The 17477-nt window shown below is 42.7% G+C and overlaps 1 long non-coding RNA gene across 1 annotated transcript; it reads left to right on the top strand.

Annotated features, from left to right (window-relative positions):
- The first annotated feature begins 14664 nt into the window (after positions 1–14664).
- Positions 14665–16582, top strand: LOC127778480 (uncharacterized). Its single transcript, XR_008018513.1, has 2 exons — positions 14665–14844; positions 15666–16582. It is a non-coding gene; the product is annotated as an uncharacterized LOC127778480 (long non-coding RNA).
- The last annotated feature ends 895 nt before the right edge of the window (positions 16583–17477 follow it).

Raw genomic sequence — 17477 nt, 5'->3', positions numbered from 1 at the left:
TAAAAGAAAAGAAAAGCCGCACCAAAAAAAAGAGAGAAAAAAAAGAGAGAAAAAAGAAGAAGAAGAAAGAAAGACAGAAAAAAAAGAAGGAAAAGAGAAAATCACTTGTTATCTTTTGGATCGCTCGGATATATCAGAGTGTGCTTGAGTTGTTTCCGGTGCTATCTTGTGGTATCGTTTGTGTCTAGGCTCGCGTCTCTAGTACGTTCTAGCCTAGGATCAGCACAGTACTTGACTTTGAACAATTATTCAACTTTGCATTATCTGATTTGAGCATTTGCTATTCCTTTGCTACATATTTAAGCCTACCCAGAGTTCCACAGATTTGATTGCAGCCGTACAGCAAGTGTTTGCCAAGGCATCGATACATCCAACCTCCATTAGGGTGCTTGGTTGAGTCGGTGTATGTCATCATTCCGCTTGCATTGGTAAGATCTTGTAAGAGCTTGGTTAAAAGCTTGAGTGTGTGATTTTTGAGCTGCCACTACCTAGTAGTTAATAGGAACGCACATATTTTTGTGTATGTTTCTTCTTTTCTACTAACAATGGCAGGGATACGCACGATAATTGGGGATAGCTGTGCTCAACATTGACATCTTCGTCGAGACATGAGGAGTGATCAACACGACGATTACGAGGCAAGTGACGATGTTCTAGGTAAGATCAAATCTGCACTGCCTTATTTCGAGGGAAACTACGATCCTCATGCTTACATTAATTGGGAGCTAGCGGTTGATAGTGAATTTCAAAAGCATGTCTTGTCTGAGAAACAAAAGGTTATGTGTGCTGTGACGCCACACACTTTTATCACTACAGATAAAAATGCGAGAACATAGATTATTATTTAACAACCATTATTTTGCCAAATAATAATTCACCATCAGAGATCGCAACAGAGAAATAGTTAGAACTACCTTTAATTCATCCGTAGGAGTATTAAGGCCATCTCTACTCCATCTTAACTTTCAAAGAACGGTACCTGTATAGGGGGGGGGTTATATAGCAAGGGTGAGCACTTTCGTACTCAGCAAGTCATTAGTAGCAAAATGTATATGCATGAATAATAATATATAACTCTATATACTACAATACTATACCTTACGTAACATCATCACCTTCATTGTCATCAAAAGTAAAGTATATTTCTATTTTGTAAAAGAGTTTTCAGAAGGAGATTTATAAAAGCTAGAGTACACTCGTAACATTGAATAGAGTTTGTAGCAACTTCCCGTAGACTCCAATCCAGGAGACAGGCATGAATCACGATTTAATTTAGCACTACGCAGGCTTGTATCACTGTACCCATAGCTACTCTTAATATGTTTGACTGTCGCACTTCACTAGATGCGGCACCATGCTAAGAGTACAGAACTTTTCCCCTACTTCAATTTACTACACTCCATGTTTGTGTTGAGCCTATCAGCTCTCCACACCACCGCGCTACTATATGCGCCTGGAATGCACTTCATTGGCATTCATGGGGTTTATATCATCTTCCATTCTACTACTACGTACCCATGTGGAGTATAATAAACTTGATAAGGTATTAGGTCCAGCCCATCTTAAGATAGATCTATGGTCGACACGGTATATACGGTTCTCTGATACGAGTGATGGGGTGATTAGTCCTTATATTTATACACCATATGTAGGGAGAGCCCTGACCTGCCATCATCATCAATCATCTCATCCCTGAGCTCCTCCTACCCACCATACTAGTATCCCGATGATCTCCATCATCATCGGCTTGTTAATCATATCATCATCGTTCATATCATTATATTCTAGAAAATATATTTTGATGCAATACTAGGAGTAGAATTTGTATGAAATAGATTTTTAAGTTGAAATATAATTATCATCTACCAACATGATCAAAAAAGAGACTTGCCTGAGTTTCTGTAATTGAAACCGAAATAATGTACACTAACAATCGAGATGTCTCAACTCTAGCCTCGTTCCTGCAATTTTGTTGTATACGTTGAGGTTTAGATGAATTCCTAATACGAGGTATATAAATGATCTTCAAATAAAATGTGCTCGGTAGAGTTTGTCCTATAATGCAAAGGTATTTTTCTCCAGTTAATGTGTACTAGCTAATTTACCAGTTTAATTGCGCTGTACTCAGTTACTAGGTTCGGCTTAGTGTCTTGTGTAGCCTAGTGGTGTACATCAAGCAATTTAATCCCATTCCATTCTCTCCTTCTCTCTCGAACAGATAAGGCAGTAGCAGGCTAGCAGCATCTATTCCTCTTCCTCTTCTTCCTTGCTACTGTTGCTAAGACTCTCTTCTTCCTCCCTCAACTCTCCAAGCTATGGCTACTGATTTACTTCTACCAAGTGTGGATCAACTCTACTGCGGTTATGGCGGTGATGGCTGCTGCTGTGGCTATGGCGACGGCGGCTGCTGCAGCTGCGGCTGTAGCTGTGGCTGCTCCTGCTCTTTCTCTCCCCCTCTCTCTCTTTTTTTTTGGAATACGCAAGATGCGCATCTTTGTATTAAGAGAAATAAAGAGTATTTACATGAAGCCAAACAAGAGGGGGACGGGAATACAGGAGAAGGACCCAAAGAACTTAAGCCTATTCTCGTGCCAGCATTAGAAAACGACCTAAACCAAGACCTAAATGGTTAGCACCGGTAGCGCTGCGTGTGCCAACCGCCAGAGAGTTGCTTCCGCCGCCATAGCTCGGGCTATCTCTGACCAGGGCCTTTGCTGGGAGTTGAAAACCCTATTGTTTCTCTCTTTCCAGATCGTCCATGCAGTTAGAGTTGCAATTGTGTCAAATCCCCTTCTGCTAGCCGCTCCCACTTTAAGGCGGGAGTTGCAAAGCCAGAGATAGAAGGAGTCTTCATTTAGGGGGAGACACTGTGGTAGACCAATGCTGGAAAGGACAACCCACCAAAGTTGGCGAGACTCTGGGCAAGCGACCAAGATGTGATCAATAGTCTCTTCATGTTGATCACAAAGGACACATCTATCCGGGTGAGGCAACCCCCTGGAACGCAGGCGGTTCGCCGTCCAACAGCGCCTTTTTGCGACCAACCAGGCAAAGAACCAGCATCTCGGGGGGGCGAAGGTCTTCCAGATGGGTTCGGATTGGAAAGGAACCCTACCTAGAAAGAGTGCCCGGTATGCCGAACGCGAAGAGTAGACTCCCGATGCTTCCCACTTCCAAATAAAAGAGTCGGGGTGGTCAGAGAGCCGCACAGAGGACCTCAGGATGCTCCAGAGCTGAAGGTACTCAAGAATAGCCTGCAAACCCAGCGCCCCCGTGAAGTCTCTAATCCATCTCTTGTCTTGAAGGGCCTCGGCGACCGTCCAACGACGGCGAAGACGTGCCAGGACATACGCCCAAACAGCCGGAGCGATGCAGCGAATGGAGGAACCCTCTAGCCACTTGTCTTCCCAAAAAAGAATGGACTCGCCATTGCCCAGAACGCAGACTGTTGAAGCCGTCGCAAAGTTTCGCTCCTTCAAGGAAACCGGGATGTTGAGGCCGTGCCATGGCTTATCCGGCGAAGTGCGCTGCAACCAGACCCATCTCGATCTTAAGGCGATGCCCATGCGATCCAAATCCGGTACCCCAACCCGCCGTAGCATTTTGGAGCACAAACACCACCCCATGCGACCCGACGCTTGCCACCATGGGTACTGACTTTGCCGGCCCAAAGAAAACCCCTCCTTATCTTGTCAATTCCTTTAATTACCCACTTGGGTGCATCAAGGGCAATCAGCAGATAGATTGGAATCGAACTTAAGACCGAATTGACCATGGTGATGCGACCGGTTGGAGACATAAGATCAGATTGCCAGTGCGGGAGCCGGCGAGCGATCTTGTCGACAAACGGCTGCAGGTCCTCCTTCTTGAGGCGGAAGATGGAAAGAGGCAGGCCGAGGTATGTGCAAGGAAACGAAGCAAGCGGACATGGAAGCGCCGATTGAATCAAGGAGAGGTCATCATCTGAGCACCTGATCGGAAGCGCCAAACATTTGTTGAAGTTCGTGTGGAGACCGGAAGCTTCGCCAAAGATGCGCAGCACTGTTGTGGTGGCCTCCAAATCGGCAACCGTCAGCCTGACGAAAGCAACCACGTCATCAGCGTAGAGGGAGACCCGGTGAGGGATCCCCAGCGGCTGGAGGAGCCCCAACTCTTCCGCCTTAACAAAGAGGGAGCTCAGAGAATCCATGGTGAGGATGAAGATCATAGGGGAGATAGGATCCCCCGGACGGACACCACGCCTGTGCCAGATCGTCTCCCCAGGCGCCCTATTAATGAGGACATGGGTACTCGCCGTGCTGAACAACATGGCAATCCATGAAATCCACCTTCGACCGAAGCCTTTGTGTTCCAGAACCTCAAGGATAAAAGGCCAGGAGATTGAGTCGAAGGCCCGAGCAATGTCCAGCTTAAGGAGCAAAGAAGGCTGCTTTCTTTCATGTAGTCTTTTGGCGGATTGCTTGACCAACATGAAGTTGTCCTGGATGCAACGCTTCTTCACGAACGCACTCTGGTTTTTAGCGACCAGGGAGTCTAGCTCTGGAGCGAGGCGGCGCGAGAGGATCTTTGAGAAGAGCTTGACGAAGCTGTGGAGAAGACTGATGGGACGAAAATCGCGAAGATTTTTGGCGTCCGGCTTCTTAGGCAGCAAAGAAATGAAAGCCCTGTTCACACGCCCCAAGGATGAACCATCCATTCTGTGCAGCTGGAGAAGAGCTGCCATGACGTCATCCTTGATGATCCCCCAGCAGCTGTGATAAAATTGACCTGAAAACCCATCGGGACCGGGCGCCTTGTCACGGGGAGAATCCCGAACAGCCGCCCAAGCTTCTTCCTCCGAGAATGGCTCCTCAAGGAATCGAAGATCACGACCATTCTGCTGAATGAAAGGGAGATCGAGCGAGAACTCCCGACTATCGGCAGAACCCAGCAGTTGTGAGAAGAAAGAATGGGCGATTCCTGCCTTTTCTTCCGGGGACGTGGCGACCTGGCCGTCCACCTCAAGCTGCTGAATAAAATTGCGCCGTCGACGCCAGGCGGACTGCTGATGGAAGAAACGCGTGTTGGCCCCCTCTCTCTCTCTCCATAGCACTTGTGCAGTGATGGGTACAATTTAGTGATGGCTCTAATGGTGATTTGAAAGTACAGGAAAATAGTGGCTCATGCCATGGCTGCTCTACGAGGTGACAAGAACGGCAAGATTTGAGAGGCTCACCTTTGTCTATGGGATAAGTTCCTCCATGGCTGTGCTCCCGTGTTCGTTCTCACCAATGTGTCGGTCTCTCCTCCTCCTTGGTAGATCATCTCCTTGTCTAGCTGAAAGACCAAGAACGGCTATAGAGGGGGGGGGGGGGGTGAATATAGCAATTCAAATTTTGCCCCCGAAAATACTCATCAAGCCGGATTTCTCAAAATCCTTACTAGAACCGCGGCTATTAGAGAAGCCGGATCTAGTAAAGAAGAGAGAAGAAATTTCTGAAACTAGAAGAGGAAGAGAAAAGGAATTCCCCAAACTAGAAGAGAGGTGAGGAGGAGATAGCAAAACTCATCATCGCAAAGTTCAAATTGCAAGCTGAATTTAAATTGCGGAATTTAAATGAACAAGGCAAAAACGAAATCCTTCAAATCATTTCATTCATAGGTGATGCAAAATAACCGTTCAATTAGGAGCAAACATACACCTTCAGAGGAACATTAACACAAACTTAAAATCTCTCGGACAAACACACTCCAAACTAATCCTAATACAAAAGCATCTCGGGCAAACACAGTCCAAACTCACACCGAAACTCTCTCACCGAGCATCTCAAAAGGATTACAAAAGGAGCAACCTCCACCCTTGCATCCATCTCCCTATTTATAGCCTATGACCCCCTAAGACATTGTCACAAATGCCCTTAGGGCGGAACCCTATCTCAGAGGCAATCCTGACTGTTTATTTTTCCTTACATCCGAAGGAAATCTCTTATATGCATGCCATGTCGTTGGTCCAAACTCTCCACGCCACACTGATCAGCGTGCTCCCTCTCCAAACCAGTAAGACGCCGCCACGTCGCGCCTCAGCACGCGAGAGCGCGCGCTCCACCACATGGGTCCCGCGCTCGCTCGCGCCCATCCAGTCTGAAGCCTCCACGCGTCCCTGGAAGACCGCGTCGATCTCCCGTGCGCCGTGCTTCGATTTTCGTGGTGGGACCCACACGAAGCCGTGTCCCGCGCGCTTGCCGAGCAGGAGGTCGCCACGTCGCCCCTCGGAGCCGCGTCTCGCCGCGCGTCGCGTGGACCCACCTGAGCCGTGCTCCACGCCCTCCCGAGGGACCCGCATCCATACAGCTTCTGCCTTCACGCGCGCATGCACGCGCCCGTGCCATTCTTGGGCCACCATCGCTGTGGGCTGTCTCCATCTTGGGCCAGTAAGAACCGGCCATGTGGCCTCCTGCCAACCGAGCTCCCGAGCCAGATAGGCCGGCTTGGCCTTCCTGCCAACCGATCATGGCAGCACACGTGCACATGAAACATGCTAGCTACAGTAAGCCGAATTACTGTAGCAGCAATGCACTTGCACAATTCTTTCTCCCTCCGATTTCTTCGCAAATCTCGACGCTTGCACACTTGACCTTACGAAGCCCGTTGCGAAGACCTCCTCACACGGTGTCCGCCCACCGTGTGCAGCCTTATGTCCAATCTTGTCACCCGGCATTCTTGATCGTTCTAGACCTTAACTCCTCCCTAAGTCTAGTCCCGATCCGCCATTGACCAAGATTGACTCCGATTACCTGCACACACATGAACCAAACAACCGTTGTCTTGGCACAGATGTCACAACCTGACCAATGTTAGTCCACGCACACACTTCTTACACTTCCAGTACTTGTCAATTTCCCATCACAAAAGAACTATAACCACACATGGTTTTACACTAGCCAATTTCTCTTCTCCCATTCCTAGCTGACATAGTGATGGTATGAGTATTTGGCTGAGAACTAATTTGGCTACCAACTATTGGGATTGAGGGATTGGTTCTTGCAATGGATTGGGCAGAATCTTGCATTCCGCTGATTTGTGGATTTTGGGGCTTTGGCTATTCCCTCCTCGCTCCCTATTGCTCTCTTTCTCCTCCCCTGATCTGCTCACTCCTCACCAAGTGCTTGGGGCTCATACGCATGCATCAGTGAGCAATTGGGCATGGCTGTAGCCATGCTTTGACTGCTTGACTGAGAGGTGATGAGGTTGTGCTACTCCCTTTGTGGCCTTGTGTGAGGCCTCCTATGTGCAGCTATGTGATTGGTGCAAAATTAGTACTACTGGTGAATTGAGGTCCCTGTGGTGAGATTAATTATTTATTTGAGATGTGTGGCTTCTTAGTGCTAATTAGCCGGATGACGAACCCAACTTAAGTGAGAGGTGCCAGACAGCATTAGCCGATCTAGGTATCTCGATGAATGGTTGAATATACACTACTTTGTGTATGGGTCCGACGGCAATATTTATTTACATATTACCTTTTGTGCATAAAAGGGGTCAAGCTATCTATGTCATGTGCACCTGTATATTCAAATATATGGTGTCTTGTATTATTAGTGTAAGTGTATGTATACATGTTGACTGTTTATAGTGGCGTTTGTTAGTACAATATTTCCATGTTATTATTGTTAATATATTGTGGTGGTATTTTGGACATTATTTATTTGTTTTACTTCAACCGATGTGAATGTTGTAAATTTTGAGTGGCTTATTCTTATTTCCAACAATTTTTGCTAGTTAACTGATTAATTAATGATATAAGGCACATAATTTTTAATTTTTAAAATTGCTTAAAATTCTAGGTTGTTTCATCCTACCACCCTTAGAAAAGATTTCGTCCTCGAAATCAGAACTGATGCTTGTGTTTACAGAGATAGAGGATAATGGCCTACCACCCTTAAAGAATGAGATTTTTGATGATGTCATTGGTCTGAAACGAATAGAAGGAACTCTAGTATATAGATCATCCAGATTTGATACTTTGTGTTCTTGTACGATAGTGAAACTCTGAAACTGAAAGAGGATATGACCAAGGAGTAGGATATAGTCACTTCTGCTTATTTGAGGATAAGCACTCCCTCTTATCGCAACAATATATATGCTATCTTGGAATGCATGATCAAAATCTTTTAAAAATCCCTATGGTTAACCATGCATGAAATGTATTGATGATGCATATAGGTTTTTCAGACTCCATTTTTTTTATTACTAGTATATATTTTCTTCAAAAACAAAATCGATTTGTAATTAAATGATCAAGGTTATGACCCCGGGGATTATGCCAAATAACCAAAATAACATATATTGTGCATTAAGAGAGTGCAACATAGGAATTGAATGTTATTGGTTTGTCCCCTGCTACCACCCTTAGAAAGGAACCTAATTAAGAAAATTTGGATGAATACTGGATAAAACTCACTTGGTGTTGATAAGGACATGATGGACTTTTACTGCTGTTATTTTGCTCTCGTCTTTTTTTTCTCTTCACCAGGTTTAGGAGAATTGCATGCAACACAGTATGAAGAGTGGTGAAATGATTGGTAAGAGAATTTCATTAACCTCCCCGATTTTAGTTGTTGATGAATTGCAAGCTTGAAATATGTATGAGGCTGAGGTGGTCCAAACTTAGATAAGGTAGTGGTTCCCTAAGTAGGAGTGGAGTTCAAAAGGTTCAATTTGACAAAAGTACGATTGACTTGGAAATTGGTGTTTTTGAGATGCAGATTTCAGGAATGTTGAAAGGATCTTTTCTGGAGTGATAGCATGATTCATGGTCACTAAAAAAAATATGATGGGTATTTTATAGGAGAGTAACAGATAGATGGGATATTCTTTGGAAGGATTGTTCAACTCATGTATGTGTTTGAGGTGTAATTTGCTTGCAGGCAACACCCTCACATGTGAAAAGAAAGGATGGAGGGTTACAAACTATGAAGGTTTTGGGGACCTCTCCAAGTGAAAAGAGGAGGTATGATCTTCCACCCCTACATTACAAGAGGACTGCATCAACCCCTTAGGTATGTTGCTCTCTTCAGTCTAACCTGCTAGAGATTATACTATCCACAAGGTATTTACTACACATATACCCAGCAGTATACTATACGCATGTGTCTTCTTTTCTCCCTATATGATGGTGAAGGTTATATATAGGTATTGGAAATCTCAAGAGCCTTAGATTATGGTCATGCAACATGTCAGGGCATTGCAAGGAGTGCATAGAATAAGAGTATGTCCGAGTAGGGAAATGGACTGGTAATATCGAGTATTCTTTGGGGTGGATTGAGTATACTTAATAAGCCAGTGGGCAGTTTGGAAAGATTGGGTAAATGTTCGGATGTGCATTCCAAGATATACTTTTCCTTTACCAAACAAGAAATGAGGATGATGGATCATGGAGACAGAACCTGAGGGCATGAACAAATTAATAATCTTGCTTCTTTTGTCCAAATGTCAGGTGGGCGCTTGAACTATAAAGGTCTCACAGATTATGTCGACTTCAGCAATCCATCATAGGGAGGAGTAATTCTTGGTTTCCAAAATAATTGGATGGCATACTGCACTGTATTTGTAAGGTCTTGCAGAGTGATTCTGGAAAGAGTATATACCGAGCCCTCTTGGTAAAAGTTTTGCCAAAAGGTCCAAATGCATGCAACAGATAACTGAATTTGAGATATCAATGAGTCCAGCACAAGGTTGTATATAGCTACCTCAGGACATATATATTTTTGAAACAAAAGGTGATATATGTGCAATATATTGGAGACTGAGGTCTGAACAGGCGAACCAAGTCAGCAGGACATGAGAACCGGAGACCAATGTGCACTTCTATTTGTGATGTAGCTGTGAGGCTTGATTAGCATTAGAGTAGAATGGGGATTGATGAAACCATTGGGTACTGAAATGCAAAGTTTGGCCTTGGATTCCTGAGGTGTATCAAGATATACTAAGATTAGAGTTAGGAGTGAAAGGAGATGAGATTGCTAGGAGTGACAGTTTGCGGATCAGGTTGGTTGTTCAGTTTATTTTTTTTTCGAGTGAAGTTGGTTTTCAGGGTCAGCATTGGAAGTATTTAGATTATAATTCGAATGATATGGAACTTAAGTCATAGCCACCCATTCGAACCGTTATGCTACCATCAGCCAATTACAAGATTGTATATTTGTATTACGTGTTTTTTTTTTCAGGCTGAATGGAATTGAACAGCAAGATATAAGAATTGAATACCAGGATGTAGATAACTTTTAATTTTTCTGTGTGTGTGTTTTCCAATTTTTTTTATATATATCTATCATATCAGTAAGGAAAGTTGTTGTGTTTCAGGAATTGATCAAAGTATAAATTCAGAAGAACCTTGCGATGATTCAAGGTCAGGAATGAGATGTCTAGTAAGAGAAGAAATTTGGCAAAGAAGCTTAATACATGTAGCAGTTATAACACTATAGATGCCTAGGCAGCTCAGAAAGGATGCATTCAGCCATCAAAGGATTTGTGTCCCAGTTTTTTTTTCTTTTTGAAACGTAAATGATATATTTGGGTTTATTTTAGTCTCCTGCTAGAATGGTTGGCCAACAGGACACGGAAAACATGAATATGGTGTAGTCTGGAAAGGAAACTTAGAAGTATTGCATGATTGGAACTGAAATGTTGAAAGATGTACACTAAATCATAATGAATGGATTCATGTTGAGTTCTGTAGAACTATAGAATTTGAGCCTGTTTGGTGAATGACGACAGTCGTAGGAATTTATAACTGAATGATCAGATAGGTTGCCTACAGAGCTACACTTGGGTTTCTAAGGGTAAACACTTAGGTTATTTAACTAAAACTTGCAAGGATATGAGAGAGTAAGGACTGGTTGATTCTATACCTGAAGAGAATTTCACAAACACAAGGAAGAACAAGGAGTAGTGCAAGATATGTTACTACACACACTAAGGTCCACCTAGACATGTTTAACCATGTATTTATACGAGAGAGTTGACAATGGATATATAATAGGTAAGGACTCCTATGAAATACAAGAATTTTACAGGGTTTCAGCAACAATTAGCTCAATCCCCATAAAATCCTTGTTTTAAAGGAGACCTAAAATTTGTTTTTCTACAGCTCGCACAGTGGAGGGCATCTAATTGGAAGCGACAAGATTTAACAAAGGGCACATCTAACTAATCATTTAGGTAGTCTCTAACTAAATGCGTGGGTTGATCGCCATTGCTATGATACCATCTGTGACGCCCCACACTTTTATCACTACAGATAAAAATGCGAGAACATAGATTATTATTTAACAACCATTATTTTGCCAAATAATAATCCACCATCAGAGATCGCAACAGAGAAATAGTTAGAACTACCTTTAATTCATCCGTAGGAGTATTAAGGCCATCTCTACTCCATCTTAACTTTCAAAGAACGGTACCTGTATAAAGGAGGGGGGAGGGGGTTATATAGCAAGGGTGAGCACTTTCGTACTCAGCAAGTCATTAGTAGCAAAATGTATATGCATGAATAATAATATATAACTCTATATACTACAATACTATACCTTACGTAACATCATCACCTTCATTGTCATCAAAAGTAAAGTATATTTCTATTTTGTAAAAGAGTTTTCAAAAGGAGATTTATAAAAGCTAGAGTACACTCGTAACATTGAATAGAGTTTGTAGCAACTTCCCATAGACTCCAATCCAGGAGACAGGCGTGAATCACGATTTAATTTAGCACTGTGTAGGCTTGTATTACTGTACCCATAGCTACTCTTAACATGTTTGACTGTCGCACTTCACTAGATGCGACACCATGCTAAGAGTACAGAACTTTTCCCCTACTTCAATTTACTACACTCCACGTTTGTGTTGAGCCTATCAGCTCTCCACACCACCGCGCTACTATATGCGCCTGGAATGCACTTCATCGGCATTCATGGGGTTTATATCATCTCCCATTCTACTACTACGTACCCATGTGGAGAATAATAAACTTGATAAGGTACTAGGTCCAGCCCATCTTAAGATAGATCTATGGTCGACACGGTATATACGGTTCTCTGATACGAGTGACGGGGTGATTAGTCCTTATATTTATACACCATATGTAGGGAGAGCCCTGACTTGCCATCATCATCAATCATCTCATCCCTGAGCTCCCCCTACCCACCATACTAGTATCCCGATGATCTCCATCATCATCGGCTTGTCAATCATATCATCATCGTTCATATCATTATATTCTAGAAAATATATTTTGATGCAATACTAGGAGTAGAATTTGTATGAAATAGATTTTTAAGTTGAAATATAATTATCATCTACCAACATGATCAAAAGAGAGACTTGCCTGAGTTTCTGTAATTGAAACCGAAATAATGTACACTGACAATCGAGATGTCCCAACTCTAGCCTCGTTCCTGCAATTTTGTTGTATACGTTGAGGTTTAGATGAATTCCTAATACGAGGTATATAAATGATCTTCAAATAAAATGTGCTCGGTAGAGTTTGTCCTAGTATGCAAAGGTATTTTTCTCCAGTTAATGTGTACTAGCTAATTTACCAGTTTAATTGCGCAGTACTCAGTTACTAGGTTCGGCTTAGTGTCTTGTGTAGCCAAGTGGTGTACATCAAGCAATTTAATCCCATTCCATTCTCTCCTTCTCTCTCGAACAGATAAAGCAGTAGCAGGCTAGCAGCATCTATTCCTCTTCCTCTTCTTCCTTGCTACTGTTGCTAAGACTCTCTTCTTCCTCCCCCAACTCTCCAAGCTATGGCTACTGATTTACTTCTACCAAGTGTGGATCAGCTCTACTGCGGTTATGGCGGTGATGGCTGCTACTATGGCTATGGCGACGGCGGCTGCTGCAGCTGCAACTGTAGCTGTGGCTGCTCCTGCTCTTTCTCTCCCCCTCTCTCTCTCTCCATAGCACTTGTGCAGTGATGGGTACAATTTAGTGATGGCTCTAATGGTGATTTGAAAGTACAGGAAAATAGTGGCTCATGCCATGGCTGCTCTACGAGGTAACAAGAACGGCAAGATTTGAGGGTCTCACCTTTGTCTATGGGACAAGTTCCTCCATGGCTGTGCTCCCGTATTTGTTCTCACCAATGTGTCGGTCTCTCCTCCTCCTTGGTAGATCATCTCCTTGTCTAGCCAATTTCTCTTCTCCCCTTCCTAGTTGACATAGTGATGGTATGAGTATTTGGCTGAGAACTAATTTGGCTACCAACTATTGGGATTGAGGGATTGGTTCTTGCAATGGATTGGGCAGAATCTTGCATTCCGCTGATTTGTGGATTTTGGGGCTTTGGCTATTCCCTCCTCGCTCCCTATTGCTCTCTTTCTCCTCCCCTGATCTGCTCACTCCTCACCAAGTGCTTGGGGCTCATACGCATGCATCAGTGAGCAATTGGGCATGGCTGTAGCCATGCTTTGACTCCTTGACTGAGAGGTGATAAGGTTGTGCTACTCCCTTTGTGGCCTTGTGTGAGGCCTCCTATGTGCAGCTATGTGATTGGTGCAAAATTAGTACTACTGGTGAATTGAGGTCCCTGTGGTGAGATTAATTATTTATTTGAGATGTGTGGCTTTTTAGTGCTAATTAGCCGGATGACGAACCCAACTTAAGTGAGAGGTGCCAGACAGCATTAGCCGATCTAGGTATCTCGATGAATGGTTGAATATACACTACTTTGTGTATGGGTCCGACGGCAATACTTATTTACGTATCTACTCTATAGTTCAACAAATATTTTTACTCATTCTTTTATTCATCACTCAAGGATTCAGATCATCCGTGTAAAATCCAACGCATCAGATCATCTCCACCTCCCCACCTCTGCATCCCCCAGCCCCACGCACATCGATCTCCCCCTCATCCTGCAACCCGCGCGCCCTCTCACCTTCCTCGCTCCCTCCCCTAACCGCGTCGCCGCCCTAATCGTCGCACCCGCGATCTCCGCTCAAATCCCACAAGGCCGCCACCCCTTCCAGGCCGCTGTAGACCGGCGCCGTCGCCCCCATCACCGCCTCCGCTCCGATCCCCATATCGCGAGTCGCAACTCGCAAGCAGAGCATGGGAGGGGCGCCGTCGTCCCGCTGCAGACCGGCCCGTTCCTCGCGCTCTCCTCTCTTGGCCCCCTTCGTCCTCGACGCCGCCCCCTCCACCTCCATCCGCGACGATGCCACAACCCCCGTCCGTGCCGACCCCACGTTGCTCACGCTGCCGGTCCTTCGTCCACGCGCCGCCGCCGCCGCCGCCGATCCTCCGTCCGAGCGCCGCTGTCGCTGCCTCCACCGCCGTCCGCGTATCTCTACTGTTCTTGAGGGTTAGAAAAATCTTTCAATACATTTTAGTAGTTTTAGATGCTAAAATCCCAGAAGTTGAAGGCTTATCCATGCAGTTTTAGATTTGGTTGGATGGAATTTGGATTCATTGAACATTCTTAAATTATGGCTTTTTTACCATCAAAACTTTACATTTTCCATATCGTCTTCGTCTGCTTGTAGACAAACAACTACAGAAGAATATCTCATGCTTTTTATTAAACCAGCTAATGTGACAGTGTCGAGGGGGGTCTTGGCCGGATCCGTTGCTCATGGCCGATAGGAGTGAGGAGTACACAGGCTTCCACATTACGAGGTAATCTGCGTACATGATTCATGTGCCTGTTGGTTTCTCTATCTAAATGATAGTTCATTTTGGTATACCTCCATCATTCCAGGAAACTTCAATGCTCGAGTTGTCGAGCTAGGTTGGGGATATTTGATTCTTTAATCTGTATAGGGTTTGGTAGCGTGCACTCAGCCCTTAGGACTTAACATGACAGTAAGTGAAAAAAAAGGGAAAACAGTGAGTTTTTGCATCAGGCTGGCTCAACTAAATGATTTTTATGTCCCTTTGGTAATGAAAAGAGATTTTTCTGTTGTATACCATCTCATATGCTCTTAAGATACATTTTGATTTACATAACAATTATGTTTCTATGCGAAAGAAAATAAATATGTATTTGGTCATTTTGGTAACTGTTCGCTTAACTTGCATGGCATGTTGACTAAACCAGAATTGGCAACTGGAGGGGACAGTTGCAGTTCAGTGCCTGACTTGGCTGGCTGTAGGTACAAGTATTCATAGTCAACTAATAAACGGAATACATCTCCTCATGCTAATTGCAGGTCCTTTTCATGACAGAACTTACTCAAGAATGAAATGAAATCTGCATATAGTCAGTAGCAACTAAATTTACATTTTCTGTATGTAATTAATCATATATTGTTTGATGGGGAAACTTAGTGTAGGATTCATGGGCAATGGCTGAGTTCGACAATATGAGGGACTTATAATAGGTGTCTCCCCAAGCTGAAAACTGAGCAAAATTTTGTAGTGCTTCTGTAATTAAAAATGCGAACTGACCTATTGATTATTTTTTTAAAAAAAACTTTCCTATTGATTAATTAGTGGAGATATTACCTTACTAACATTCTCTTTACCTTTATTATTTTTGACATAATCAATGAGAAGATATGTCTTGACATAATCAGAAGGGGCTGAGATTTCATGAGCAAACAATTAGATAATATTTTCTCAGACCAGGTTTAGTCCTATTCTCATGCTTCACTGCTTGCTCCACTCCTTTTATGACTTGGCAGGTACCATCTCATGAGGTTCATGGTGGTTTTCAATTCTATTTATGTACAGGTGATCACTTTATGAGCAATAAACATCTTGATTTTCCTCCGTCAATGTTCATGTTACTTGCTGTTGGTATTGCTAACTAGACTCTGTTTAATAGAAATTTCTTCTGTTGTTTAGCTACCTTTGGTAGGGTTATTTCACTTCTGAAATTTATTCATTTATTTACCCTATATTTGCTATTTAGATAAAATGGCATGATCTCTCTTTTGTGTCACAAGTAATATCCCAGCCATCAAGGGGTCTTTGATCTGTTAGTAATCCACGTCATGGCCTATATTACATGGCCACGGATCCTATGAGGTGGGCTGTATTACATTGCCACACATCCTATATTACATTGCCACTGGCAATGCAGCTTAACGGGATATGGGAATTAATCTGGGAATTTCACTGTAATTTGCGCATCTCTGCATGTGGAGATTTACTGTTATGAAAGATGCTTGTGATTTTTTATACTGATTCGTTTAGTTGTTTCTCATATACAAGGGATAGGATGATTGGGGAGCTGAAGCTGTGTCACCTTCTCTCCAGTTGTATCGAGAGATAAATTAGTGAGATAGGTACTGTCATTAAGAATTTTGCTATTTTGATGTCATGACCACTTATAAAGAGCATGCCATGTACTTGCCATTTCTTTTGTTGATGGTACATTTTTCAGTGTCATTTAACATTCGAGTACTTCCAAATTGATTCCTTCCTAGCTTCTGAACATACAAGACTCAGAGCTCATATTTCCAATTTGTTTGTATAATCAATATTTTTCAGCACCATGGATGAATATTTAGTGTTTTCTGCACTCCAATATGTAAATAAACTATATGGTGTCAGATATTACGATGGTGTTTAATATAGAGCACATGTTAATAAGCAATTGTGAGGTGGGCTTATCTATGCATATTTTATTAAGAATCTGTTACATGGTTGCCGGTGTGCTGTATAGTTCCTTTATTTTGATCCATATTTGTACCTAAATGGTGCATCTGGAAGTATTGTAAATATGAGTTGGATTACTGCCGGTGAGTTGGATGTAAATATGTTAATATATTTGATGTTCGGCATTAATTGATTTTGCTCACATGCACAGCACAGACCATATAAAAATATATTTTTGCTAACATGAAATTTTAAAAATTATTAAAAGCAAATATAATTGCACCGTAGCGTTTAGCACGGGTATATTACTAGTTACCTTTTGTGCATAAAAGGAGTCAAGCTATGTATGTCCTGTGCACCCGTATATTCAAATATATGGTGTCTTGTATCATTGTATTATTAGTGTAAGTGTATGTATACATGTTGACTGTTTATAGTGGCGTTTGTTCGTACAATATTTCCATGTTATTATTGTTAATATATTGTGGTGGTATTTTGGACATTATTTATTTGTTTTACTTCAACAGATGTGAATGTTGTAAATTTTGAGTGGCTTATTCTTGTTTCCAACAATTTTGCTAGTTAACTGATTAATTAATGATATAAGCCACATAATTTTTAATTTTTAAAATTGCTTAAAATTCTGGGTTGTTTCATGTGCCTCTAGTGTTTTAATTAAACATGCTTCTAATGATTGGAAACACATTTGTAGGCATAACAAAATACCACAATCTTGGAATAACCTGAAACGATATTTCAGAGATGTTTATGTTCCCATGTATTATGCAGACATTTTGCTTAACAAACTGCAATGTTTAAAACAAGATACCAGAACTGTTACTTCATACTATCATGATATGATGCTTGTTTATTACGTTGTGGTTTAGATGAGT

Source organism: Oryza glaberrima, chromosome 7, assembly GCF_000147395.1.
Source record: "Oryza glaberrima chromosome 7, OglaRS2, whole genome shotgun sequence".
Taxonomy (NCBI): Eukaryota; Viridiplantae; Streptophyta; class Magnoliopsida; order Poales; family Poaceae; genus Oryza; species Oryza glaberrima.
Note: the sequence above shows the minus strand (reverse complement) of the source record. Positions and strands in the feature narration are given on the sequence as shown.